Source organism: Camelus dromedarius, chromosome 14 (assembly GCF_036321535.1).
Source record: "Camelus dromedarius isolate mCamDro1 chromosome 14, mCamDro1.pat, whole genome shotgun sequence".
NCBI lineage: Eukaryota > Metazoa > Chordata > Mammalia > Artiodactyla > Camelidae > Camelus > Camelus dromedarius.
This window is the reverse complement of record NC_087449.1, coordinates 3132703-3159495: the sequence shown is the minus strand read 5'-3', so window position 1 is coordinate 3159495 and position 26793 is coordinate 3132703. Positions and strand designations below refer to the sequence as shown.

The 26793-nt window shown below is 38.7% G+C and overlaps 1 long non-coding RNA gene across 5 annotated transcripts; it reads left to right on the top strand.

The window, feature by feature from the left end:
* Positions 1–638: 638 nt before the first annotated feature.
* LOC135322856 (uncharacterized) lies at positions 639–26494 on the top strand. 5 transcript variants are annotated; one of them, XR_010383754.1, is made up of 6 exons: positions 639–930; positions 2945–4422; positions 11009–11056; positions 12524–12585; positions 16291–16417; positions 25519–26494. It is a non-coding gene; the product is annotated as an uncharacterized LOC135322856 (long non-coding RNA). The 5 variants fall into 5 exon arrangements; XR_010383755.1 differs by lacking the exon at positions 639–930 and having other exon boundaries at positions 1000–4422; positions 16377–16417; XR_010383753.1 differs by lacking the exon at positions 639–930 and having other exon boundaries at positions 1000–4422; positions 25553–26494.
* Positions 26495–26793: the final 299 nt, after the last annotated feature.

Below are 26793 nucleotides of genomic sequence, written 5' to 3'. Positions count from 1 at the left end.
TTTTTATGTTTACATAGAAAATATGCATATCTGTGTGCATATGCATGACTATATTTTGGGTTTTTATGTAATAAAATTACATATTAACATTTTATTTCTTTAAAACATTGAAGCATTGTGGCAAAATGTTAGCATTTAAAAATCTTTCTTTTAAGTAATCAAATAATATACAAATGCTTGAAGTTTCTTTTTCACCTTTCTTTTATCACATTCCCTTCTTTCCATCCAAAGACGTAACCGTTATCCTGAAGTCACTGTTGTTTTACTTTCCCAGCTGCTTTTTTTTTTTTTTTTTTTTTTTTTTTTGCCAGTCCCGCGGCCTGGGGAGGGTGGGGCTCCGGCGAAAGGATGAGGGGCGGGTTCCCCTCCCGATCTCAGAGAAGCTGCCAAAAGAGCAGCGGCGTGCCAACCTGCCGCCACCTCAGGCGGCCGCGAACCTTTCAAATCGCCCGCGCCAAGAGGTACCCGGCGCTCGCAGTTGGCTGAGCTGGACCAGCGCCCCTGGGCGGGGCCTGCCCCCACGGAGCGGCCGCGTGTCCCGCCCCCAGGCAGCGGCCGCGGGTCCCGCCCCGCTGGTGCGCATGCGCGCAGTCCCCAGAGGAAAGAGTCCGCACACACCTCCGCCCGGCCTCCGAGTCGCGCCGCGGCTCCCTCGCCTGTCCGCGGAGGCTTGTCGGCTCGGGGAGACAGCAAGAGCTGCGGCCGGCAGGGGGCTGTGCGGACCCAAGGCGGCTGCGGTGGCGCCGGCCTGTGGAAAATGCCACCAGGCGGCGCTTCGCTTCGTTGCTCAAGTGACGGCCGTTCCCCGCCCCCCGACCCCTGAACCCCCTGCGACCGCCGGGGAAGAACCCGCCCGCGCAGGGAGTACCGCACCGAGACGCTTCGGCGGGAACGAGGCCGACGGCCGGCTGTGCCGGTTGCGCCCCTGAGGTGAGCGCGGGCGGCGGCGTCGACGGCGGCGGCGGCGGCGGCGGCGGCGGCGGGGCGCGGGGCGCGGGAAGGACGGGGTTTGCGGCGGCTGCCACCCCGGGTCCCCGCGGCGGAGGGAGGCCGCGCGGGCCTCTGCGGGGCGGGGAGGGCCGGCGCCGGCATTGTTTAGTCTCAGCTATTCTGATGTCTAGTTTTGTGCCCTTTGCTATGTCAAATCCTATATGAATTTCTGTTTTTATCTGATCGAATGGGACTAGCCCAGTGGTTCTCAAATTGGCTGGACATTCAAATTGCTTGGAAAACTTTTTAAAAACATAGGGGCCTGCAGTCTTCCCCAGACAAGTTAATTCAGAATTTCGGAAGGTGGGGCTGAGGCATTAGTATTTTCTTAAGCTCCCTGTGTGATTAGAATGAGTCCAACAATCACTCCCAACTCTAAAACGTTCTGACATTTTATAAAACTTGCCGATTGAGAACCTCAGCATGTGTTTCAAATGAGTTCAGAGGAGAGAATTTCCAGTGTTAGGTGTTGGTGTTTGTTCTATCAGTTGCATTCACAATGTAGGCTGACAAGGGGGGGGGGACAAAAAACAAGAAAAAAAAATTAACATGGAAGGTAGACAGGCCGTGCAAACGAGAGCTCAATCACAGAAGAGCTGTCTCCAGGAGACCAAAGTCATGCTCTTTAACATTCTAAGTGATTCGTTTGTGCAGTGAACCAAATCTGAGCAGTTCCAATGTTTGAAAATGTAATGACTTAAATAGAAATCCTAATATACCCTTCAAGGTCATGAAACAGTTCCTTGGCCTTAGGAAACGTGTAACTTCTGTGAGCTCATGTAGGTCAATTTGATGGGCCTCTTATAACCTTAAGATTCATCTTGCTCCTTATCTTTCCTCTGCATTGAAATATGTTAATACCAGCTTTAGAATCAAATCAATTCTTTTCTTTTTAAATCTGCCGTTTTAAAACCTCCTTTTTATTTGCACAATTACCAAGGAGTTGTTAAATTAGCATATTTTCTAGCTCTGAATGTAATTAAGCAAAGACCAAAGTACGAAAAGGTCATCGAAACAAGAGACTATAAAAGAAATCTGAGAATAGCGGTACATTGCTATTGATAGCCTAAAATTTAATTTAAAGTCAGTCCTGAAAATGTGTAATGGTTAAGGATTGAGTTTCTATCCTCATCCACATGTTTAAAGAATCGTCTGTATTGGCTATCTCTAACCAAATTAGTGGGAATGGGAGAGGGCAGGGAACAACTCACTAAGAATCTACTCATCTATAGTCCTTTTATCTTTTCATTTAGAAGGGTAAGCTACTGAATATCATATATATAGTGCGGTACATAAAATGTGATAAATGCTGCACCTAACACACAAAGTCTACAATAAACCATAGATCTACAAAGGACTATGATCTATGGATCAGAACTAGCAGAGTTAACATCAACCCAGTTCCTAGCAACTGTTGCTAACTTATGGCCATAGCTATCATTTCAGACCCAATACCCCCTTTATAAAAGCAAATATTGTGTATACCCACTTCCCTTCCAAATGAGGCACTCTATCTTCAACTATAATCTTTAAGTAAATTTAAATCAATTTAGAATAATGGATTATATGTTACTGTACACTCATAATTATACTATATTCCCATTCCTACACCCCGCTTAATTATAATAAGTAAGTTAGGATCAGGGAAAGCAATATGAGAAATTATCCCACATGAGAAGTTCAGGAAAAATGAAAGAGCAAAGGCAGAGATGGACTCTAAGCTAATAGCAGACCAGTTTTATCTGTAGACGATCACACATAAAGGGGGAAAAATACTTAACTGAAGTATGTATAACATGCTAAGATAAATGACCATCTGTCAATGTTGACCAAGAATGAGGAAGTTTGATATTCTTCTGAATAAGCTATTTAGAAACGTACTTATAAAACAATTCAGTGTGTTATTCACGAGTTAAGAGTGCCAATGAAGTGCCCTGGAAACATTTCATCCCAGAGCCAGCCACATGTCCAAAGATGCATGCAGTCTGTGGTGGGAAAGAAAAGTGGGCCGGCGGCTCCAGATGAGGGGAGCCGTGTAGCAACTTGGGGCAAGGACGCAGATGCCAAAGCTGGGCATGTCCGACAGGGAGCTCAGGAGGGACTCAGCTTCTGCTTTGGGAGGTGGCAGGAGGTGGGGGGAGGGGATAGCCCGACCCTGGCGCCTGAAGCACCCCTCCCCTCCCTTCCTACTTGGGTCCCACACAGCGCCCCTCACCCCATCCTGCCTTGGCCTACCTGTGCCCCACATACACCCCGATGCTTCCCTCCCCGTTGCCTGACCCCGAGCCTCCCTGCCTGCCTTCGACCATCCCCAGTACCCCCATCCTGCCTTGACCTCCCTGCACCTGGGGCTCCATCCTGCTTCCCTGCTGGGCACTGGCCTTCTTGGACATGTGCGTCTCCTGGCAAGCTCTGGAGCCCTGAAGTACCTGAAATAACCGTAAGTTAAGGAAAAGAATACAGCTCAATGATAAAGAAAATCTCTATCATTTTATTCATCGAATAATGTTTTTTATGTTTAGATATAAAATATGCATATCTGTGTGCATATGCATGACTATATTTTGGGTTTTTATGTAATAAAATTACATATTAACATTTTATTTCTTTAAAACATTGAAGCATTGTGGCAAAATGTTAGCATTTAAAAATCTTTCTTTTAAGAAATCAAATAATATACAAATGCTTGAAATTTCTTTTTCACCTTTCCTTTATCCCATTCCCTTCTTTCCATCCAAAGACGTAACCGTTATCCTGAAATCAGTGTTGTTTTACTTTCCCAGCTGTTTTTTTTTTTTTTTTTTTTTTGCCAGTCCCGCGGCCTGGGGAGGGTGGGGCTCCGGCGAAAGGATGAGGGGCGGGTTCCCCTCCCGATCTCAGAGAATCTCCCAAAAGGGCAGCGGCGTGCCCACTTGCCGCCACCTCAGGCGGCCGCGAACCTTTCAAATCGCCCGCGCCAAGAGGTACCCGGCGCTCGCGATTGGCTGAGCCGGACCAGCGCCCCTAGGCGGGGCCTGCCCCCACGGAGCGGCCGCTTGTCCCGCCCTCAGGCAGCGGCCGCGGGTCCCGCCCCGCTGGTGCGCATGCGCGCAGTCCCCAGAGGAAAGAGTCCGCGCACACCTCCGCCCGGCCTCCGAGTCGCGCCGCGGCTCCCTCGCCTGTCCGCGGAGGCTTGTCGGCTCGGGGAGACAGCAAGAGCTGCGGCCGGCAGGGGGCTGTGCGGACCCAAGGCGGCTGCGGTGGCGCCGGCCTGTGGAAAATGCCACCAGGCGGCGCTTCGCTTCGTTGCTCAAGTGACGGCCGTTCCCCGCCCCCCGACCCCTGAACCCCCTGCGACCGCCGGGGAAGAACCCGCCCGCGCAGGGAGTACCGCACCGAGACGCTTCGGCGGGAACGAGGCCGACGGCCGGCTGTGCCGGTTGCGCCCCTGAGGTGAGCGCGGGCGGCGGCGTCGACGGCGGCGGCGGCGGCGGCGGCGGCGGCGGGGCGCGGGGCGCGGGAAGGACGGGGTTTGCGGCGGCTGCCACCCCGGGTCCCCGCGGCGGAGGGAGGCCGCGCGGGCCTCTGCGGGGCGGGGAGGGCCGGCGCCGGCATTGTTTAGTCTCAGCTATTCTGATGTCTAGTTTTGTGCCCTTTGCTATGTCAAATCCTATATGAATTTCTGTTTTTATCTGATCGAATGGGACTAGCCCAGTGGTTCTCAAATTGGCTGGACATTCAAATTGCTTGGAAAACTTTTTAAAAACATAGGGGCCTGCAGTCTTCCCCAGACAAGTTAATTCAGAATTTCGGAAGGTGGGGCTGAGGCATTAGTATTTTCTTAAGCTCCCTGTGTGATTAGAATGAGTCCAACAATCACTCCCAACTCTAAAACGTTCTGACATTTTATAAAACTTGCCGATTGAGAACCTCAGCATGTGTTTCAAATGAGTTCAGAGGAGAGAATTTCCAGTGTTAGGTGTTGGTGTTTGTTCTATCAGTTGCATTCACAATGTAGGCTGACAAGGGGGGGGGACAAAAAACAAGAAAAAAAAATTAACAGGGAAGGTAGACAGGCCGTGCAAACGAGAGCTCAATCACAGAAGAGCTGTCTCCAGGAGACCAAAGTCATGCTCTTTAACATTCTAAGTGATTGGTTTGTGCAGTGAACCAAATCTGAGCAGTTCCAATGTTTGAAAATGTAATGACTTAAATAGAAATCCTAATATACCCTTCAAGGTCATGAAACAGTTCCTTGGCCTTAGGAAACGTGTAACTTCTGTGAGCTCATGTAGGTCAATTTGATGGGCCTCTTATAACCTTAAGATTCATCTTGCTCCTTATCTTTCCTCTGCATTGAAATATGTTAATACCAGCTTTGGAATCAAATCAATTCTTTTCTTTTTAAATCTGCCTTTTTAAAACCTCATTTTATTTGCACAATTACCAAGGAGTTGTTAAAAATTACCATATTTTCTAGCTCTGAATGAAATTAAGCAAAGACCAAAGTACGAAAAGGTCATCGAAACAAGAGAGTATAAAGAAATCTGAGAATAGCGGTACATTGCTAATGATAGCCTAAAATTTAATTTAAAGTCAGTCCTGAAAATGTGTAATGGTTAAGGATTGAGTTTCTATCCTCATCCACATGTTTAAAGAATCGTCTGTATTGGCTATCTCTAACCAAATTAGTGGGAATGGGAGAGGGCAGGGAACAACTCACTAAGAATCTACTCATCTATAGTCCTTTTATCTTTTCATTTAGAAGGGTAAGCTACTGAATATCATATATATAGTGCGGTAAATAAAATGTGATAAATGCTGCACCTAACACACAAAGTCTACAATAAACCATAGATCTACAAAGGACTATGATCTCTGGATCAGAACTAGCAGAGTTAACATCAACCCAGTTCCTAGCAACTGTTGCTAACTTATGGCCATAGCTATCATTTCAGACCCAATACCCCCTTTATAAAAGCAAATATTGTGTAGACCCACTTCCCTTCCAAATGAGGCACTCTATCTTCAACTATAATCTTTAAGTAAATTTAAATCAATTTAGAATAATGGATTATATGTTATTGTACATTCATAACTATACTATATTCCCTTTCCTACACCCCGCTTAATTATAATAAGTAAGTTAGGATCAGGGAAAGCAATATGAGAAATTACCCCACACGAGAAGTTCAGGAAAAATGAAAGAGCAAAGGCAGAGATGGACTCTAAGATAATAGCAGACCAGTTTTATCTGTAGACGATCACAGATAAAGGGGAAAAATACTTAACTGAAGTATGTATAACATGCTAAGATAAATGACCATCTGTCAATGTTGACCAAGAATGAGGAAGTTTGATATTCTTGTGAATAAGCTATTTCTAAACGTACTTATAAAACAATTCAGTGTGTTATGACACGAGTTAAGAGTGCCAATGAAGTGCCCTGGAAACTTTTCATGGGAGAGCCAGCCACATGTCCAAAGATGCGTTCAGTCTGTGGTGGGAAAGAAAAGTGGGCCGGCGGCTCCAGATGAGGGGAGCCGTGTAGCAACTTGGGGCAAGGACGCAGATGCCAAAGCTGGGCCTGTCCGACAGGGAGCTCAGGAGGGACTCAGCTGCTGCTTTGGGAGGTGGCAGGAGGTGGGGGGAGGGGATAGCCCGACCCTGGCGCCTGAAGCACCCCTCCCCTCCCTTCCTACTTGGGTCCCACACAGCGCCCCTCACCCCATCCTGCCTTGGCCTACCTGTGCCCCACATACACCCCGATGCTTCCCTCCCCGTTGCCTGACCCCGAGCCTCCCTGCCTGCCTTCGACCATCCCCAGTACCCCCATCCTGCCTTGACCTCCCTGCACCTGGGTCTCCATCCTGCTTCCCTGCTGGGCACTGGCCTTCTTGGACATGTGCGTCTCCTGGCAAGCTCTGAAGCCCTGAATTACCTGAAATAACCGTAAGTTAAGGAAAAGAATACAGCTCAATGATAAAGAAAATCTCTATCATTTTATTCATCGAATAATGTTTTTTATGTTTAGATATAAAATATGCATATCTGTGTGCTTATGCATGACTATATTTTGGGTTTTTATGTAATAAAATTACATATTAACATTTTATTTCTTTAAAACATTGAAGCATTGTGGCAAAATGTTAGCATTTAAAAATCTTTCTTTTAAGAAATCAAATAATATACAAAACACAGGTACTGGCCCATAGCATACATTTAGTAAGTGTCTGCTGGGAAAACAAAATGCATGACATGATGGAAGCTGCAGCATAGATGTGTCAATCTGGTTCTACAAACATGTGTTGACCATTTTCATACACTATTTGCTCCGAATACTAGATTTGAATAACATGTTCTTTGACCTACAGTTTACACGTTAACAGCCTAATATAGAAATGTGTATAAAACTAAATTTTAATTACAGTTCTGTTTAAATGTTAGAATTTGTACCTGCAGATTTACATGCTTTAAACAGCACTAGCTCTGGCGCTTATTAAGAGCAATATCTTTCTCTAATGTTAAAGCAATTTGGCACTAGTCTTACTGAATCTTACTTTAATGTGTCTTTTAATTCCACCCTATTTTTATCCGTTACACCCTGATACTGCTTTATTCATACTGTCCTCACTTCTCATTTGCACTGATTCACCCAGTATTTCTAGACTAGAATTCCCCCTATGATATCATCAGATTGACTTGTTATCAGAACATCTGCAGCTGAGTTTTCTATTTGTATCACAAACTTGACATGGCTTTGTTCTCATTTTCCCTGCCTCATTCCCTTGCATCTTCTCTTCCTCTCTTGGATTCCCCCATTTTGGTAAATATCATCAATTATTGCTAATCTACCCTGCCAGAAACATGGAAGTCTTTGTCAGTCTGTCTGCTAAATGGTTCTCAAATATGCTTCCTGTTCTCTCTTCTCTTTCATGACCTATGTTTCTTTCTTTTTTTAAATTGAAGTACAGTTAGTTACAATGTGTCAGTTTCTGGTGCCCAGCACAATGTCCCAGGCATGCATATATATACATATACTCATTTTCATATTCTTTTTCATTAAAGGTTATTACAAGATATTGAATATAGTTCCCTGTGCTGTACAGAATAAATTTGTTTTTTATCTATTTTTATATAGAGAGGTTATCATTCGCAAATCTCAAACTCCCAAATGTATCCCTTCCCACCCCCACCATAAGATTATTTACTATGCCTGCAAGTCTACTTCTGTTCTGTAGATAAGTTCATTATTTACATTTATTTCTTGCCTAGATGAATGCAATAGTTCAGTCATAAGTACCTACAGAGTTCACATCTCTGCACTAATTCACCATTTACATACACTCTTTCAAAGTGACCTTTGTAAGATTTAAATCTGACTGTTTTCCTGTAGCAGAAACTACCCCATAGGATAAAGCCCCAAGTCCTTAGCTCTGCATCCCCCAGAGCTCTGTCATCTCATCCCACCATCCTCTCACTTTGCTGTGTATTCTGACTACATCAGTGATTTGCAGCAAACTGAACAGGAAATGCATTCTTCCACATGTACACTCTCTTCTGTTTATAATACCCTGCCCCTTCTTTCTTCTAACTTTAACTTGTCCTTCCAGAATTTTAAAATATAAGCAGTCTGAAATGGAATAGAATGTGGCACAAATAATACGTTCTCTTCCACTTGAAGCATTTTAGTAACTACTGGAAGATCAAGCTACCTAAGATATATCCTTGATTTTGTCAATTGGAAGAACTTATTAATCTCTCAAAACACAGTAACAGTTGTCATAATTATTATTCATTCTTTAATATTTACTAAGAAAGTTTTTGTCTGAACCCAGAATTCTGTTTTTAAACATTTAGCTGAAATTAAATGCTATCAGTAATAAGGTCATTCATAGTTGAGGGCAACATAAATTGATAACAAGAATGATGATTAACTATGTATATATCTGTATATGACTTCAATCTCCATCAGCCTGGACAGAGGGAGGTAAAAGAAACATTTTCCAGTAAACATCAATTCTGCTTAAAGCTGCAGAAATAGATTTGTTCCAGGTCAAAAATGAGATAAGAGGAAAAAGAAAAAATACTTTAACAAGGTAGACACTAATAGAATGAAGTGATCAGGCTCTTTTAATTACCCTAATTGTATGTGTGTGTATATACACATAAATATAATCAGTTCAATTCAATAATGTGTACTGGTCACTAGATGAAGTATAGAAAATATCCAGAGGCAGAACTTTGCAAATTTGGCAGGTAGACAGATTGTATACTCTTTAAGGATAATGTCATTGGTTTACTGTGTCAGAGTGCCTGGGGTGAGTTGGACAGAGGCCTATTTACTCCCTAAAGATGGGAGGGTAGCCAGTCCACTTGCCTATGTAAGGAATGGAGACTAATGCATATTGAATATATCACATTACATTTTAATTAAAGCATGTTTATACTGCTTTTATTTTCGTTCTTAGTATTCATGCACCACAGCGTCCAATATTTATGCCAGTGTGTTTATTTACTTTTCTTAACATCTTATAACACTATACCTCATTGTATCCAATGACGATATTCCTGAGAAAGCAGTGCATAAATCAAACCACATTTTCACTTTGACTTCCACCGTAAATTTAGTGATGCTTAATCTTGATTTCTAACAGATTTTAGTTAGAAGTAACTCCTCACATGACATTGCTGTTTTCCTGCCAACTTGCATTTAACCATGGCTTTCAACAGTGTTTCAAAACTAATTGTTTATACCCCTCATTTTTTGTTTTTTTTTGTTGTTGTTGTTGTTTTGGGTTTTTTTTTGTATAAATATTTTTTATTGAAGTATATAGTCAGTGTACAGTGTTGTATCAATTTCTAGTGTACAGCATAATTCTTCAGTCATACATGAACATACATATATTTGCTTTCATATTCTTTTTCACCATAAGTTACTACAAGATATTGAATATAGTTCCCTGTGCTATACAGTATAAACTTGTTATTTATCTTATATATTGCAGTTAATATCTGCAAATCTCAAAACTCTCAATTTATCCCTCCCCATTCCCTTCCCTCCCTGGCAACCATAAGTTTGTTTTCTATGTCTATGAGTCTGTTTCTGTTTTGTATTTATGTTCTTTTTTATATTCCACATATGAGTGGTCTCATATAGTATTTTTCTTTTTCTTTCTGGCTTACTTCACTTTGAATGACAATCTCCAGGTCCATTCATGTTGCTGCAAATGGCGTCATTTTATTCCTTTTTTATGACCGAGTAATATTCCATTGTATAAATATACCACCACTTCTTTATCCAGTCATTTGTTATTGGACATTTAGGTTGTTTCCATGTCTTGGCTATTGTAAATAGTGCTAGTATGAACATTGGGGTGCATATACCTTTTTGAATTAAGGTTCCCTCTGGATATATGCCCAGGAGTGGGACTGCTGGATCAGATGGTAACTTTTATTTTCAGTCTTTTGAGGAATCTCCATACTGTTTTCCATAACAGCTGCATCAAACTACATTCCCACCAATGTAGGAGGGTTCCTTTTACACCCTTCATGTTTATTACAAGTAATCAATGACATCACCATCAAGTGTTCAAACCATGACATAGAAATAATATTCCTTGTAAAGGAGAATCTATATTTTCTCACTATTTTACAAATGTCAATAAGGACATTTTTAGATTACTGTGTTATCTGTAAAATTCAATCTAAGTTGTATTATTATTATTATTATTATTATTATTATTATTATTATTATTATTATTATTATTATTATTATTATTATTATTATTGAAACACAGCTTCAAGTTGCCTTCTTCTGTTCAGATTGTTGTGCTCTAAGCCTGTCCTGTCTAGAAATTTTAGCATTATCAGAACAATTTTAATGATCACTCATACCATAAATTTGTTTTGAAATACCTGGTTTGCAGGCTCAGTTTTCCTATGTAATGTTTGCCATTTCCTCATGAATTTTCATCTACCCTGAAGCTATGCAGTTGTCTCCTACCTGGCAGCAAAAGGTTTCCTGTTCTCATTCTAGGTCTCTCCTCTCTGTTGCTGGATCCCCTGGAAAAGACAGTATCTAAAGGTCAGATAAATGAAGAGTTTTACCTCCTCCCTCTCCTTTAGCATAAAGGGTAACTCCTGGGAAACTCTGTCAAGGCAGCCACGGTGTTCTGAAAACTGGAAATGTTTTGTTCTCTCTCTCAGCCGAGTCCATTCTTTAACTCTTCAAAAGGCTCCTCGCTGGCTGACGTCATCCTGACATCAGGACTCTCCCCAGACAGCCCTTTCTGCCTGGCAGGGCCACTCCCCACTCCAAGTCCACCGTGCCTGAGGAGCCCTATACCACCTAAGTTGCTACAAGTGGCTGAAATCTCTCTACTCAGGGTTCTCTGCCTCCTTTCCTTTTTTTTTCTTTTCTTTTTTAACTTGTAGGAAGATGTAGAAACCTACAGAAGAAAAAATGTCTATTATTTTTCTGCCTTCAAGAGAGTGTGGCAAACTGTCCTGTAATGGTGCACTTACCCCTGAGCTTTTTCTCAGGGATCTTTCCAGCTGAGAAGACAGGTGGCTTAGAGACAATGAATTCTTAGCAACTTCATTTATTTCCTTTCCTTTTCTTTCTCAGAGCAGTGGGAATGGCACTTGGTTTCATTTTCTTCCAGTCAATGACTCAACTAATATTTCTTGAATAATGACTGTAGATGTGGAGAAAATTCAGGCTCTGGTGAACAAAAGAGACCAGGTCTCTGCCTTTGTAAATCTTACAGCCTCAAAACAAGCAGAGGAGCAGATCAGTGTAATCATCTCTCCTGATCACTGAACAGTGACCTCACCCCTCCTAGATCTCCAGTTCTGGTCAAGAAGGCCAGGAGGAGGTGTAGGACCCAAATGTCCCTTCGTGTACTGATGGTGCCTTGGTCTGCAGGTGCTTCTTATATCAGAAAACTTGTCCAGACACCCCTAAAATAATTCTCAGTCACTTCTATTTCCTGTAATTATATGCAAATCATATTGAAAATATCAGGTCATGATCTGATTTCCTACTCAAATTCACTGCTGTCAGTGAGGAGGCTTTACAAAACTCATGAAAATATATATAGTGACACAAAAATACAAATCTAAATATCTGCAGTAGAGATATGCAAATTAACTTAACCACCATATTATTTTCCTAGCAGGAGATTCTAGCTAATAGGAAATTTTATGAGGTGTCACACCACCCATAAAGTGTGGAGAATAAATAAATGAATTCCTGAACAATGTGGTATAAATTTAACGTTACCTTTAAATATGAAAAAGAAGCCTATAATATATATCTCCATTAGGATCTTGAATTTGTCTAACTGGTTATCACTAATGCCCTATTGAAATGCAATTGAAAATTAATATAGCTGGCAGTAAAAAATATGACCATTAGGGAAAGTTCATGCATGATATTTTTATAGACTTGCCAAGTCTCTTGAATTCAGAATGTGGGACAGATGGTCACATTGTGAATTGTTCTCACTCACTAATGCTTTCTGCTGCTTCACTGATTTTTGCTCTTCAGATGACTTCAGTCTCGTTCAGAACGTGTGGCAAATGAAAGATCCCCAATTGTCTTCACTCAAGGTAAAAAATCTTAATATGTCTGTGATAGAAAATTATATAAATTCTATAGCTCTAAGCTACATCAGAGCCTTCTTAAATTTCTAGGTCCTTTACAGGGAAATTTTAAGTTTAAGTTTATATCTAAGCATGAAAATGATTTTTCTTAGAGTGTAATATGCTCAGATCCTAATTTTTCTCATTTTTTCCATTTATTCAGTTATTCATTAAGTTCATAGTCAATAAAGATGACTTTTTTCAGTTATTTAGTCATCACTTTGGATGTATCTGTCTGCTCAGGCTACCATGCTAAACTACCACAAACCACGTGGCTTAAATAGTAGACATTTATTTATCACAGTCTGAAGACTAGACATCTCAGATCAAGGTCTGGCAGGTTCAGTTTCTGGTGGGAATTCTCTTCCTAACTTGCAGACAGTCTCCTTCTTGCTGAATCTTCACATGCCCTTTCCTCCATGGTGTGCGGAAAGAAAGTCTGGTGTCTCTTCCTCTTCTGAAAGGGACATAAGTTCTATCAGATTAGGGCCCCACCCTCATGACCTCATTATACCTGTATCACCTCCTGTTGCAAAGCCCCGATCTCCAAATACAGCCACACTGGGGATTAGGGCTTCCACCTACGACTTTCAGGGTGACATGAGTCAGTTGATGACACTAGGATACCCATGTTTCATCATTATTAAATAAAATGAATGTCACCTTAGACATTTCATGGTAGGCCATACACTTTCCAATTCTTCTCATTGCAAACAATTATTAAAAGGTAGATATGCCTACTGCATGGCAAAATAATTTTCAGTCCTGAATTGGCGCAATTCAGAATCTCTGTGGCAAACCTAGGTTGTAAAAATCACATATACAAGGTTCAAAGCCAAATGGTCCACAGCGTGGCCATGAAGCAAAAGCACATGTTTTCTTATATGGCCAAGGAAATCAAACTACTCCTTACTATCAGTTTTAAATTTAGATGCTGTTCATACTAGGTCCTTCATACATGACACCGATACATCAGATATTTCATGACAGGCGTGCATTTTATTATACAAATGGTGACATTTAAAACAGTTACTTATGAGGGTTGCATTGGTTAAACACCAATGATCCATTGTTCTTGGTCACAGCTGACTGCATGAGGCTTGTGATCTGATCCAAGGCCAGTCACACTCAGTGTTAGTAGGGTTAGTCAGAAGCCCACAAAGGGACCAGTAATGAATCTTTACACCCACACAGACTATGGTGATAAAATGGACTAATTCTTTCTCTTAGAAACTTGAGCTGACGTTTCTGATCAAAGTGTACCAGTTGGTAGGGGCACCAAAAGATCAAGACACAGGGAGAAGTAGTGAGTGTGTGGGGTGGGGGGTGACGGGTGGGAGGGGAACAGCAGAGCTCGGTCAATGTGGAGTCCTGAAGCAGATCTCAGGAAGTCTTCTGTAGCGGTGTGCAATAAAGAATTAACCCTGCCCAAGAGAGGCTAGGCCTTTGCTTCTGCTCCTGCAAGGTCATCTCTAAACTTTTGAGTGCCTTGCCTCATAAGAGTGTCTTTGTTTACCTTGATTGGACTTACGCCATCATTCTACATAGTCTTAGGATGTAGTTTATGGTGGAATATCTTATGCCACATGGTACCAGCTAGACTTCCAGAGCAGCCAGAGACTGAGATCAGTCATATGGTCAATCAACCGTGTCTATATGATGGGACCCCAAAAAACTCTGGGCTCAAAGCTCAGGTGAGCTTCCCTGGTTGGCAGTACTCCATGTATATTGTCCTACTTTGTTTCTAGGAGAGTCTATGCTGTCTATGATCCCACAGGGACAGGGCAACTAAAAGGAACCACTCTCCTGGTTCCAAACTTTTCTGACACATCTGCCAGGCATCTTGCACAAGGCCTGCTTACAGGGAGCTTTTGTTCTTGTGAAACCAGATTGCAAGACCTTTTCCAGGTGAGCCCAGCCATGTCGATGCCTCCCTTCTGTGTTTCCACAGGTGTCCCTACAGTGAACTTTCTCCCTCAAACATCTCTAAGGGAGTTTATGAGAACATAACAAACCCAGCATTGCGGTCAAAGACATAGCATATGCTTTAGATCCCTTTAGTTTCTTTAATTCACACTTGCAAATATGTTGCAGTGAAATTCGAGTATCTGTAGGAGAGATTTGTCAGGACTGCCACTATGGAACTGTAAGATGAGAACAAGAAACAACAGGAAGAGCGGTAGGACAACAGTGAAAGAACAATTGCTGTAGAAATTTTGTTCTTTGTGTTTAAAGAAAGGTTATTCTAAGGTAGCTGGTGCTTTCTAAGAGGAGAAATGGCTTTCTGGATACCCTGGTGTTTAGCCTGCTGCTCCTGCGGTGAGTGCCGGAAAGAAGGCATCTCCTTTCACATGGATGCTCTCACAGAAAAATGTCTGTCCTATGATTCATTTCCTTGGAATCTTGTTTCTTGCTTTCCAAGGAAATAGGTTGCTAATATGATAAATTTATCCTTGCTGAGTTATCTGGTGTCGTGTGCTTAATATATAACCACTGAGTACTACCATTTATAATTTTGGGAATATCTTTTGTAATGTGGATCCAGAGATCAAAGAAAGCTCTCTAAGGGTCAGCCTTTAGGTAGACCAGTAGTGAGGTTCTTCAGCTGTAGTATGTTTGGAAGAGCATTAGGAGACCTGTGTTCTATTCTGCCAGTAATAAAAAGTGAGACTTTGAACAAAGGATTTGATCCTTATCTGTATCCTCAACTGTAGAATGAGAGAAATAGTCCTACAATCTTATCCACAGGGAGACCCTGCCAATGACCAACAGCGTTTTCTCTGTGTAGGGTGACCATGTATCTGGGTCTGCCAGGGACAGTGACAATTTATGCCTACTGCCCCAGCATAATTATTAATTAATTATTAGGTGTGCTCCCTTCATGCTCAAAAGCAGCCTGGTCTGGATGATATCCAGGCTGATTTTGTGCCAAATTCTCAGTTTATCAGAAACTTCCTCATTATTATTGTCCTGATGGCCCCATAGTGATGAGCATAGGTAAGACTTACCTGCTCAAGGATCTGTGGCTAAACCTCACCCCAAATTAAAAGCCAAAATCTCCAGTGCCTGACGGAGGTAGTAGTATCTTTTTAAAATTTTACAGAGACTGAGCCATTTTACCCAAAAGCTCTTTATATAAAAATCCTAAGTCAGAAAATAATTAGATTGTTTTTTAGGAAACCAACATTATCTTTTCCTTTCGTTCTTTACTCTTTTCTACCCCCTACCCTTCACCCCTGCCAACACTATAAATCAAAAAGGAGCAAAAGTTATCTAATGCTAATTATCTAGGTTTACATTTTCCTCAATTCATTGAAATCCTCCGTTTCTGAAAATCCCCTCCATCCTGGAGACTTCAGTGAGCATATTCATGTTTCAAACAAACCTGCCTTTGTTAATCATCAAAAGGTATTTTCTTTAATAAATGAAGCTCGGCAGGCCCTGCAGCTGTGTTGTTTATTTTACAGCAAGCACAAAGGCAATTTATTTTTTTAAATACTATAATTAGATTAGTGTTCTCTTTACTGAAGCATCTGTAGGAAAGTGAGAGTATGTTTCTTTGAATGAATGAGCAGTCACATTTATTTTTATTAAACCTGAATTTGTCCTCCGAGATAGCTGAGTTTAATTTTATGTTCTAATACAACACGTAATATTCCAACTTTTTTTCAGGTAAAGCTCTGGTCTCCCAAAAAGGAGGTTGGACTAAATTGAATCTTCTGATTCCAATTTTATGAACTGCATTAAAATCTCTCTAGGGTGCAGGATTATGTTTGTGTTGAAGAATGACTGCATTAAGGTATGTATTTGCATACATAAATAAATATATCCAATGTTTATCTATGACCTGTCATTGACACAGGGAGTATCATAGAACATAATGACATTATACCTTTGTTTATGACTCTCTAGGTCTTTACTGAAAAGTTTTCAAAGTGGTGTTTATAAATCAAAAAGATTAATTTCCAAAATAGAGCCACTTTTAAAGTTTTGGAAACTGGTTTATCAATGCTGCATCTATAAAATGGTCCCTTAGGACTGTCTAGACAGCAGTTCAGTCACTCAGGGAATAAGGCATCACCTCTTGACTAGCCCCCTTTCCTTCTTTCTTTGGTATCGCCAATAAATAAAACATTTTCCTTTCTCTATATTCTTTTCATCTTAGTTGAGAAAATGCAATTTTTTTGCTGATACTATACCTGTAACAAGAGAAAGCTCTTCTAGTTCTCTATTGCTGCGTAACAAAAACCACACATTAGTAGCTTAAGGCAATGATTTGTTATTACCTCTCGGGGTCCGTGGGTTGACTGGGTTCCGCTAGTCTGTCTTGCTTGGTGTGTCTCAAGCAGAACAGAGAAATGGTGACTGGGGCTGGGGTTCCTGAAGACTCAGCAGGGCTAGACATCCACGTGGGCCTCGCATCGCACGCAACTGACTTTTCGGCTGAGATGACTTGGACAGCAGCAGGGATCTGGCCAGTTAACCTCTCTCTCTCCCCTTCCTCCTCTTGCCCTCCCCTCCTTCCTTTTCTACATGACCTATTCAAATGGCTAGTCTGGGCTTCCTCACACCATGTCCGGCTCAGAGTGAATGGTCTTCTTAAACGGGGACTGGCTTTGCCCAAAGCAAGTGTTCTAAAAGCCCAGCGCAAAGCTGCATGGCTTCTTGTAGCCTCACCTGGGAAGTCACGCCGCATCACTTCCATCGCCTTCTATTTTCTATACCAGGATCAGCGCAGGCTCAGTGTGGGAGGGAACCGTGTGGTGACGGGAGCTCCGGAAGGCATGGTTCCCTGAAATGAGGCAAGAGGAGTCCAGCATTTTTTCAGACAAACTACCACAAGACAAAACAAGACACAATGTTAAAATAAATTTAGTTATAATAAAGAATAAATACCATCCACCTGCAAGCCTGTAATTTTTCTAAAAAGTTTCCCTCATAACTTAATGTCTGTATTTATCTCCTTAAATACTAGTAGCCACTTTTTCTACTTATTTTTAATGTTATGATTTTTCTCTTTTAAGTATAGTGTTATAATTATTTTCTGCAATATTCTTTTATAAAACATATTTTTATTTTAATAACGTGTTAAATGGGATTTATGGGCTCTGCTAAGGATGTATCACAGCCTCTGACAGAAATATTAATCAACTTTGGGGACATGATTTTATTTGAATCATGAAGAATTCACATAAGCAAACATCCAAACAGTAAGATAACTTGCTGCAAAAAAAAAAAAAATTATTTTTGAGAAAATATCTTTCAGATTGTGGTAAGATCTAACAAAGGAACATATCACTTTCTCAGTGACAGCAATAAGTTCTAGAATTTTACCTTAACTTTGAGCTACAATTGTTAATATCTACAAAAAGAAAATATAAGTTAAATCGTTTTCAAATCACATTTTTGACATTGGAATATCTAATCTCTATTCACTAATTTCTTTTTCAATATCTACTTCTTTTCATATTTAAAAGTATTAAGGGCCTAAGGAAATAAATTATTTGTATTATACTTTCCCAGTAATACATGAAGTCTTCTTATGTAGGTGAAAAAAGTATAAATTCTACTGAATGTAAATTTATGAATTTTAGAAAAAGAACATGGAAGCCTTACAAACTACACAAATTATTCAGTAAAGTTTTTCAAAAGTAGTTGTATTTTGTTTTCTCTACTCTGAAACATTTTCTTACTATTTCAATCTATATTTAAAATGCATACAATCATCATTTCATTGCAACTTCCTCCAAACCACTTGAGTTATAAACACTAAAGATTACCATTTCCATAAAAGGTTAGAGAAAGTTCTCAAAGCAACAGTAAAAGCAAGACAAAATGTTGGAATCTGTATTCTTCCACAGTGAAATTGATCACAAAACTGTTCTGATTGAGATTTATTATTTTAAAATAGATGTTATACCCAAGAGAAAGTTCACTTAAGGTATTCTTTGGAAATTAGGAATAGAAAATTTATTATAAACCTTTTAGATTATGGGCCATCAATTTAAAAATAGATTATGTAGTGAAACACTAGACACAAGGGGAAATAAAAAGAAGTAGCAAGTTAAGTAGAAAAAAAAAAAAAACAACCCCTTGGAATATTAAAAAATAAAAAGAAGAAAAAGCCGGAATAACAATTCAAAGGAAAGGTAGAGGAAACCACTGGGGAATGTTTTAATGAACTGAGTAAGGTAGAAAATAGTTTTTCCAATAAAGGAATGTCTTTTTAAGAAGTTCTGATAAAAGGGAAAAAAAGAAACTTTTTACTAGCCATTGTAACACAGAGAAAGTGTTGCAGAAAAGTGGAACCATAAGTTGTAACCCAATTTTAACCTTAAAGTAAATCACAGTATTCTAGATTAGATCTACCAAGCAAAGTTGGCTATTATTCCTTTGTTTTATATTCTATTCTTCTGCAGCTATATTCCAGTATCATCTTTGCCTGCTTAGAGAGCTGATTTGTACTGCCTGATGGCCTCAATGATTTTTTTCTCTAAAATAATTTTAAAAATTTATTTGTTGACAGATGTGTGAGATGACAATTTCACTTAGTTTAACATTTTCTTTGTTTTCCATTCCTAGATGAATTCATACCAGATTTGCCTTGAACACTGTATGCAATGAACAGCATTATCTTTTTCTACTTTCTGGCATAGTTTTAATTTCTTACAACAGTGATCAATTTTAACAGATTTTTTTATGGGCAAAATGGAGATGAAGATGATGCTGATGGTAGGGATTTATAGAGTGATTAGATAAAATTAGCAAAAAACAAAAAATGATAATTCATACAGAAAAAGGTTTAGGAAAAAATTTAAAAATTATTATTAAAGGGAATAAAGTGTTAATAACATGACAGCAGGCCCAAAATTGAGTTGCTTATGCTAAGCCCTACTCCCATGTCACCAAATTGACTTAATTAGTTTGGGCTTTCCCAGACATGGAATCTTAAACCAGTCAATCAGAAGTCACCTGATGTGTACTAGGTTAGATAATTTTCCTACTAGGTCCCTAGCAGCCCCTAAAGGAAAGTAACCTTGCAATAACCAACCTGCTTTCTTACCTAGCATATAACTTCCGAGCTCCTGCTCCCTTCTGTCTATGTAGTGTTTTATTTTGTACAGGTCTTGGAAGATCCTTTCCATCTGCCAGATGGGATGCTGCCCAATTCAAATTATTTTTTTGTTCAAATAAACTCTTAAAAATGTTAACATGCTCAGTTTGCCTTTTACCAGGATATTTTCAGTGTTAAGACACATAATTCAGAGATGATAATGAGTGTTCTGTATTCTGGTACAAAAGGAGATAGAGGTTTATGTGGGAACCATATTTCTCAGATAACAAATACCTAAAAGTATGTCACTTCGGCCTACAGTTGCTTTGTGTTGAGCCTGACACTGTTCACGATTCAGCCCATTTTCTTGTTAAAGAGACTCACCCACCTCTGCTTGTGGACTTGCTGCTCTTTGCTTAGCTCTACCTCTGGGCATCCTTGATATGTGTCTTTTTCCAGTTGGTCCACTATAACTCAGGATACAAAAACTGCTTAGGTTTCCTGATCTTTTCTTTCCCATCGCAGCCTCACCCTGTAGGGTGTTTTACCATCATAAACATTGATTTAAGTTGGTGACGTCACTCTCATTCTTGTTGGCTGTGATCTTGCCTTGCTCTTGGGCAATTCTGAACCCATTTTGCCCACTCTGATATCCTCCTATTTCTTCAAAGAAGGCTGAGAATCCCTGAGGGAAATATGTAATAATTATTTTTGGCAAAATGTGTATATATATATACATTTTTTTTCTTTTAGTTACTTTCTGAACTGGAGACCAACTGAGTATTGTCTCTGTCTAGTTAGATATGCTTCAATAAAATACTGATAGCTATAAAATAATCTATTTTATTAGATTATAAAATAATTGTCTAATTAACTTAGCACCTGGATAATATAATACCTTATAAACAATAAATATAAACAAATGTTGAATAAATAAGTATCTTTATACTTTAAATTATTGCCTTAAACAAACTTATTTTCACTGCTTTTGAAGACCTTTAAAGCCATATGCTTAACTGACAGTTACGGAGTTATTTTTTTTATCTCCATTCATTTCTCATTTATATTTCTATTAAATTCTCCCTGTTATTGCTTACTACTGTTTTTATTCAAGTTATTTTATTATAGAAAGCAATGCAAGCACATTGGACAAAATGTTTAGTACAGAAGTCTCTTGGAGAGGGTGTGGAGAAAAAGGAACCTTCCTACATTGTTGGTGGGAATGTAAATGGGTGCTGCCACTATGGAGGACAGTATAGAAGTTTCTTAAAAAACTAAAAATAGACTTACTGTATGATCTAGCAATCCCACTCCTAGGCATATACCCAGAGAAAAGTACAATTTGAAAAGACACATGCACTCCAATGTTCACAGCTGCACTATTTATGATACCCAAGAATGGAAACAACTTAAATGCCCATCAACAGATGACTGGATAAAGAAGATGTGGTATACATATGCAATGGAATATTACTCAGCCATAATAAAGAATGAAATAATGTCATTTGCAGCAACATGGATGGACCTAGAGATTATTATATTGAGTGAAGTAAGTCAGACAGGGAAAGACAAATACCATATGCTATCACTAATATGTGATATCTTAAAAAAATGATACATATTCTATTTAAAAATCAAAAATAGACTCATGGACATTGAAAACAAACTATGGTTACCAAAGGGAAAAAGGTAGGTAGGGAAGGGTAATTTAGGGTTTGGGGACTACTAGATACACATTACTACATATAAAATAGATAAACAACAAGGGCCTACTGTATAGTACAGGGAACTATATTCAATTTCTTGTAATGCCATATAATGGAAAAGAAGATGAAAAGAAAAAATATGTATGTTTGTATATGTATACCTGCATCGCTTTGCTGTACACCTGAACCTAACATTGTAAATCAATGACACTTCAAAAAAAAAATTTTTTTTTAAGTCCATTGATATCTGCAGGAGGACTGATTCCAGGACCCCTGTGGATACCAAAATCTGCAGATGCTCAAATGCCTTGTACAAAGTGTCACAGTATTGGCATATAACTTACTCACACCCTCCCAAACACTTAGGGTAGTTATAATACAAAATACAATATAAATGTTATGTAAATAGTTATAAATACAATGTAAATGATACATAAATAGTTGCCAGGATGAGGCAAATCAAAGTTTTGCTTTTTGAAACTTTCTAAAATTTTCTTCAAACATTTTTGATCTGCAGTTGGTTGAATACAGGGGTATCAAAACCACAGATATGGAGAGTTACTTTATCAAATAATACAGGAGAAAAAAAATTTAGGTTACCCATAGTCTCAGACTTAACCCCAGATATAACTACCTTGAATATTCTAATCTTTTTTTTTTCCCAAAACTATGTTTGGGTGTGTACACATGTGTGTGTGTGTGTGTGTTGCTGTTAATGCTGGATTCCAATTGCATGCCCCCTTTTTTTCCTACTAGAGTTTTAGAGATTTTTAAAGATTCATTAATAATAGTTTTTAAAGTTTGCCTTATCCCTCCTGGATCACAAAGCATAATTTCCACATTATTAAATACTCTTCAAAAATATGGTTTTCCTTGACTGCCTAATATTGTCTCCTACAGACTGCCATAATTTACTTAACAATTCACTGGTTATTGACCATTGCTACTTTCAAAGTTTTGCTCTCTAAATAATGCTATGATGAAGATCCATTAAAGCAAATCTTTTAGTGTCTTTCTGACTATGTCTTTAGGAAAAGATTCTTAAAAGTGGAATTAGAGGGTGAGTCACTCTTCAGACTCTTGTCACATGCTTTCAAAGTGTTTTCCAGAAAGCCTGTATCCAGCTGCACTTCCACCAATGGCAATGTATGAGAATTCCTATCTCACTGCATCTCAGCATCCTGACATCCATAGATAATGATTTCCACCACGCCAGGGCTATGTCTGTGTTGTTCTCTCCTGTATCTAAGAACCAGCACAATTAGACGTTCAAAAAATCACTCAATAATTATTTGAGGAGAAAATTAATAAATATTTAAATCTTTATAAGGTAAAAAGGCAGAATGCTCATTCTTTTGAAAAATTGATTGATGGCTGATATATAACAAACACAGACATAAAAGTCTGTGACTGCTGCTCTTACAGGGCTTTCAAACTGACGTTGAAATATTTACAGTTTTAACTTGAATTACTGTATTACTAGTAAGGTTTATTTTTCTATTTTTCTTCTGTATCGACTTCTTATGCATTACTTCTTTTGTGAATTACCTATTCATGGATTTTATTCATTTTTCCATTGGTATTTTTGAGTGCTTTTCTAAACATCCAGTGAGAACTCTTTATATATTATTAACTGTTTGCCATATTTTCATACAGAATTATACTATATTTTAACACCTGGGTTAATATACCAGCTAGCTATACCATCTTGGGAAAGTTAATTACTCTACATCTCAGTTGAGATTGAAACAAAACCTATCTCAAAAGATCTTTGTGATAAAGAAATGGGATAGTTCACATAAAACTTTAAGCCCAGGATCTTAAATAGTAAGTACTTGATACATAAGTATTAGTTTTATTATTAACGTTATCACTGCTATTTCTATTGCTCAAATAATCCTTCCATTTCAAAGATCAACTAAAAAGTAACCCATACTTTCTTCTGCTTATAAGTTATATAAACTCTCTCAGGTCACAGCTCCCTTAATGTCTAAGTAATTTTTTCAGGGTATTTGGCAACAAAAAAATACCTACTACCACTAAGTAATTAGGTACAAACAATTTAAGAAATATTTATGTCCTACTAATAGCTGTTTGAAAAAAGATTCACATAAATTGAAAACATTTAAAAATTGTATTCTTATATAACCTCAATTGTTAACGGGCCTGTGTGTCTAATGAGTACTGTACACCTTCTCAAATCTCAGACTGAAATCCACCACACTCCCTGACACACAGTGAATTTTACACTGTATTTGCTTCTATCATAGCTATTCTTACGATTAAAAAAAAAAAGGATGCCAATGAAACAAATGTAGCTAATCAATCTAATGACAAAACTGTGTGTCTGGAACTAGCAGCTTGTGACATGTCTAATATATGTCAAAAATTGTTATGCTTCCCCTGAAATTGTAAAACATCCCATGGTGCCCCTGAATTGACCCTTTGCACCTAGGGTGATTTGATGCAACATTTGGGGCCATGGGGTTATGTTTTACGTTAGCTTTTATTTTCTCCTTTATATGTAACTCTTTAATTCATTAGTATTTTACTTTTAATAATTTAAGACTGTAATTTTTCATAGCAATACTTACCAACATTATTGAAATGTTTCCTCTGTTGGGGTTTAGTATTTGCTTTATCACACATCAAAGTAATACATAGACCATATGCATCAGAATTTCGTTGTGTGCTTGTACGTAAATAGTGCCAGACGTAGTCAGGATGCTTTTGGATAGGATCCCAGAAACTGGATATTTTAAGCAACATTGATAGGTGACCCTTGGGGACCCTAAACTTGAGAAAAATTTTCCTGGGATCTGTTTCTGGGTTATCTATTCTATTCCACTAACTTTCTGTTGAGTTTAAGTTGATTTTAATTGTGCTAGCTTTGTAACATGTTTCTTTATCAGAAAAAAAAAAAAGCCTGTTCTATTCCTCTCATTTTTAATGCCTATATGCACTTATTTATTTTTAAAATGAACTTGAGAGTCTTTCTTTCAACTCAAAAATGATCATAGCTTTCTTCACATAGATCCTAGACATTTTTTTTTAAGTACCAAAAATTTACTATATGTGATTGAGGTATTGTCATCACTGTTACTGTGGATAAATACAAAATGTTTATTTTTAGACATCTGTTTTAGCAAGTTAACATGCATTCTCTAGGTATTTACAATGACTTTAAATAATCATATTTCCCCTCTATTTCAAATATTTGTAGTCATTTTTTTTTTACACCATATTTCTATAAGGGAACTTTAGAAATTAGATAGCATAACTTTGTCTTGAATTTCATGCTGGTGTTTCCCTCTAAGAAAGATATTACTCTTATTTTGAGATATTTCAATCATGTTAGAGGCATACATTTGTTTCATTTAATTAATTAATGTTAAAACATTTTCATTTAATTAATGTTCAAATATTTCCAAATGTCTTTTATACTGACATGATATGCTTTTTTCTTATGTTCATGTTTTAATATTTACTCACTTACCAGTTCTCTCATCTGTAAAATGGAGATAATACAGCATACACGGTTTGTTGTTTGGAATAAATGATCTGATGTATGTAAAATGCTTGAAACAATGCATGGAACATTGTAAATGCTCAGTAAGTTTTAGCTATCCTCAGCATCACTGTAATTATCACTTTCATCATTATGTGTCCTGGATTAAAAACTACTTTATCCTGATGAATGATTCTTTTATAAATGATTGGAATTTATTTGCCATATTTCACTTAGAGTTCCTACATCTGTTCATTAGTGCCATCATTCTGTAATTTTACTTCCTCAGTTTTCATGAGTTTTAATATCAAAGTTTTGTTATTTTCATGAGACAGTAACTACCTTGGTATCTTACTCTATCTCTGGATAGATTTTATAGCATAGCAACTAGTTTGGGGGTGAGTAGTTCATAAATAAAACCAGTTGGCCCGGAAGCCTTCTTCAAAGGTCAATCTTATATCATTCTCTGTCTGTTGAAGCTATATACACCTTCTTAACCAAATCTTAGTATTACTCTATTTTAAAACAGATCATTTGTTTCATCAGTATTTTCTACTAGCTTGGAATTTATTCACTTAGAATAGTATTTATATCTGTTAACTACTTTCTGTATTTGCTATCTTATAACTTAGATAGATTCAATTTTCTCCTCCCATTCCTGCAAAGGGGAGAAAGGTGCTTCCCCTCCACTTCACGCCACTTGAAATCACCTCAAGAGGAGCTGCAAGGAGACAAGTCAGAAAGTGTGACATGTTCACCTAAGAGTTTGGGAAACATTAAACTGATGTCTGACTCATGCCCAGGAAAGCTGAAGGGTGAGTGGTTGGTCTATATTCTGGGAAACAGTCTATGAAGAGAGAAAAATACACTGAAAAAGAGCTGCTTTTCCACTGCCAGCAGGACTTCCCATGGTCCACATGTGGGCCACACAGGAGGGAACCAACTGGGACTCATTTTAAAACAGACCTCTCAAAGATGGCTTCTTGACATGCGTGAGGTGACTCAGTTGACCTTGGAGTACACTGGATGCATAAACTGAGAGTGGACTGTCAGAAGTGCTGTGTGTACCTGATAAAGGCATGACTGCTCTCAGAGAAAAGGAAAACTGTATGCCTTATACATGTGTTTAATACAAATTTTATCGCTACGAAGAATGTATAAGAGACAGTATGCAAATAATCATGAAGCATACAATAGTCCATGTTGTAAATTCCATACAGCCAAGGCATTCTCTGAGAAGCCTTTTTCTATTGATTTTTTGATGAATTATTGAATCCCTAAGCAAACTAGGATTGCAAATCAGTGTAGATAAACAGTAGATTCAACATGAATGTTGGCTGATAGTTTTGTGTACATTAATGACTAAAATGAAAAGTAAAACAACAAAAACATGTTGGAACATCATCATTATCCATAACATGAGTGGCTTCTTTGCTAATTGGATAATGTTTTTCAACTACTGGAAGAAAATAGTTCCTTGGTTTTTGTGCTATTCACAGTGTAATGGCTACAAATGTAAGCTTGGTCTATATTATTAGTATTTTTTTCCATTACTTTCTTAAGTCTATGTGATCACTCACACAAGAAATAAAAACCTAATTTGCAATATTTGCCAGTTTCACTGTTGTATATAATTCCACCATGCACAGTTTAAAACTACCACCTTGACATCCTTGAACGCAGAGCAGGGAAGCATTTTACATGACTCAGCTCATCACTATACAGTTGATCCTATGATTTGCCAATTTCATGTCTGTGAATTAGCCCACTTGCTAAAACCTGTATGTAATCTTCAGATCAACACTCACATTCTTTTCATAGACAGTCATGAATATGCACAGAATGGCAAAAATGTGAGTCACCTGATACTCATGTTCCCAGCTGAGGTTGAACACGGAGACGTTTTT